The sequence below is a fragment of the Gossypium arboreum genome, chromosome 3 (assembly GCF_025698485.1).
Source record: "Gossypium arboreum isolate Shixiya-1 chromosome 3, ASM2569848v2, whole genome shotgun sequence".
Lineage (NCBI taxonomy): Eukaryota > Viridiplantae > Streptophyta > Magnoliopsida > Malvales > Malvaceae > Gossypium > Gossypium arboreum.
Window position 1 is genome coordinate 128014343 of NC_069072.1, and position 3700 is coordinate 128018042.

Below are 3700 nucleotides of genomic sequence, written 5' to 3' on the forward strand. Positions count from 1 at the left end.
CTATAAGGGGGCCCTGATGATTGGCTATCAGAGACGCATACTTCTCTGTCGTTGGTATCTTCCCTCTTGTTAAGGACCTTGATCTCCTTATTATCCATCCGGTCTTGAAGTAACCTTTTAAAGTCCTCACATGACTGAATGTCATGTCCAACAATCCCATGAAAATTGCAAAAACTTTGACCTTCTTCTCCAGAAATTCTATCAGAGTGACAGAGCAATCCTTTCTTAACCAATACCTCCCAGATTTTTTGCAGAGGCGTCCTTATTTCTGAAACACATCTTCTGACCTTCTATTCATCCTCTTTTCCCACTGTGCTCACATTCCCTTCGGTATGGTTAGGGAACGGGTTCCCCGTGGCGTTACTGGCACTATCGAATCGTAGAATACCCGCGTCAATGAGTCCTTGAACTCTCCTTTTGAAAGCAAGACAGTTCTCAGTAGAGTGCCCTTGGTTCCCTACGTGGTATGCACAACTAGCGTTCGGATCGTACCACTTTGGGTATGGAGGTTTAAGGGGTGCCATGTAATGGGGAGAAATTAGCTATTTTTCCAAAAGTTTTGGGTACAATTCCCCATACGACACAGGGATGGGGGTAAATTGCAGTCTCTCAGGATTATGCCTTGCTGGTCTTGGTTCGTTTCTGGTTTGGCTTTTGGCGGGTACCGTGTTTTGTGGGAAAGTGGTGGTGGGTCTTTGGTTGTTCGTGGCGTATACGGGGTAGGACGGATGTGGTGCTTGGTAGTAAGGGGTTTGAGGGGGATAATAGAAATTCAGGGGTGGATAATTTCGAGGTCGGGGTTGGTTAGGATACGAATTGGGAATGTAACGACTCCGGGCTTCTGGCTCTTTCTTCCTTACGGGTGCTGCTTTTCTTGAGCCTTCTGATCCTTCCATTCTACCGCTCTTGACGGCATTCTCTATGAGTTCACCGGATATTACAATATCTGCGAAATCCTTCGTGGAACTTCCCACTAATTTGTCATAAAACGGTGCCTTTAAAGTATTGATAAAGAGAACGGTTATCTCTGTTTTTGTTAGTGGGGGTTCCACTTGAGTGAGACGTCTCTCCATCTCTACGCATACTGTCTAAAAGTCTCTGATGGCTTTTTCTCCATCATTTGCAAGGTCATACGGTCTGGCACCATATCCGATACATGCTTGACTGCTCGCAAAATGCTGACGCCAAGTCCTTCCAGGATCGAATCTTTTCTCTACTAAGTTGATTGTACCACCGAAGAGTTGACCCTATTAGACTATCTTGAAAGAAATGTATGAGTAGTTTATCCTCGTTCACATAATCGGTCATTTTTCGACAGAACATAATGAGATGTGCTTTTGGGCACCTTGTCCCATCATACTTCTCAAAATCAGGCACTTTGAACTTTGGAGGCAAAATTAGATCAGGTACCAAACTGAGTTCCTTGGCACCTAGTGCGGAGAAGACTTCAGTGCCTTCTATTACTTTGAGTCTTTCCTCTAGACTCCTATATTTTGCGTCATGGTTATCCAATTTCAACTTGGCTACCTCTGCTAGGTTATCCAGATCTGGAACTAGTGGATCAGCAGGACTAGCCCCTGGGTTCGACGCGAATATTCCTTGCCCCAAATTAGTGGATGAAGCAGGTGGCATAGGTCGATGTTCTAAGCCTGTGGATTCCCCTTGAGTATACCCTCTTTGTGTTGTATATGCGGGCAGTGGAGTGAATCCCGGGGGATAGAGTGGATCCTGATCGTGGTGAATTCTTGACTGAGGTTCCATAACATCGAGGTTCTGCATGGGTCCTTTTCCTTTGACCAAAGTTGTCATCATCTCCATTATTTTAGCCATCTGATCTCTTTGCTCGAGTGATTCCTCTCAAGATCTCACCATTAGGTCTCTCGTCTCTTGTTGCGATATGGCCAGTTGCTCTTGTAATTCCTTTTGAGCCCTTTCCATCCTTTCAATTCTCTCATTGAATTCAGCTTCCATTACTCTAGCTTGTCGGTGCGTTTTATAGGAATGGCGTGGTTCCAGATTTGAAGTCTTGCAATTGCAGATTATACGGTTCTTTAGTTTCGGCTGTACACGCGATGAATGAATGGATGAGTATATGAATGGATGAATGTCCAAAGAATAAATAATGCATAAATGTTGGTTATGAGTAAACATACAAGAATTTGGTGTTGATTTTAAGATAGCCCCATATTTAGGCATTTCATTTATCAACATAGTCTATTACAAAAAGTTTCCATTTTTCCAACAGTTACACAAATTTCCTAGCCACATTGTCTTGTTTCTTCACTTGCTCTAAAAACTCTGATATGCTCGATCTTTGGCTCGGAGGGAATTGGCAACTGAGAACTTCTGCTTCATCTGATAATTGAACAACTTGCATAGCCGCTTTGCGAATTTCATTGATCAAGAAGTCGAGTTGCATTTCTTTTTCTTTGAGAGTTCCTTCATACGCGTGAATGTCCCTATCGTACTGATCATTCTTTTCTTCTAGAGCCTTCAGGAGGTTATCTAATTGTTGTTGACAAGATTGCAGCATATTTTCTAGATCTCGTGCTTTCCTTTTTAATTCTTGATGTTCGGACTGACTATTCGCAAATTCTGCAGTCACCATTTCATACTCGACGTTCTTCTTTCTTAACTCTATCACAGCGCGCGCAGCCTTTTCCTCCTCTTTCTTTGCTTTTCCCTTCTAAAATTCCATTCCTCCCTTGATATTGCTAATTTCTTCCTTCCACTCTGCTGTCGACTTGCCCAACCCACTATTCTTTATAGTGTTTCTTAATTTCTTGTTTTCCAAATGAAGGTCCCTTAAGTCGTTTCTCACGATCTCGGCTTCTCTTTGTACTTTTTCAGTTCTGGACCTTTCAACCTGAACTTCAATCTTCAGCTGATAGTTTTCTTCTTGAAGGGTACTAAGGTCCCTAAACATCTTAGCTTTTTCTCGTTCGAATTCTTGTCTAGCTATTTCCAGCTCGGACGGTATTTCCTCCGAGAAAGGATTCTGGATAGTGTAGTTTGTTGGCGAGATTTGCTGACTATTTACCCGTTGCTTCCTCCATATGTCGTAATCTTGGGTAAGGGTATCAGCATACAAGGCTAATTCCATGAGATGAATTTCCTTTCAAGACTTTGCAGTGTCTCGGACTCTCTTTATATATCCTTCACCCGCGAAAGCGAACTCAAACTGTGCTAACCCTCTAGTTGCGGGTAGGAATTGTCGCGAAGAAAATTGCCTTTGGACTAATAGCGGAGCATATCCAACTCCTCCCCATAACCCGAGTAAAGGTACCCAATCTTGGCTTCCACATTTGTATAGCAGAACTGAAGGACGGATCCAGGGTGCTCTCCATGTTATATTCTCGGCGCGAAGATTCTGAAAAACTGATACCCAATGTTGCTCGGTGACTTCCTTCGGCCATTCTTTCTTGAGGTAAGCTTCTAGCGGGGAGAATATTTTAGAAAACATATGGAACGGAATGCACTCTACCTTCCAAAAGTGACTCAAAATCCAAACATTGAGCAACTGCGCGCATCCAATAAATCGTCCTTCCCCTTTTCTTCGACAACTACTCAGGGACCTGAAGGTCTCGGCTAGGATGGTCGGGACAGGGTTGATTCCTTGTTTTAGCCTTTCGAAGAAATATACTACTGCAACTTCAATATGTCCGAGAACTTTCGGGAAAATAACCAAACCGTAAATAGC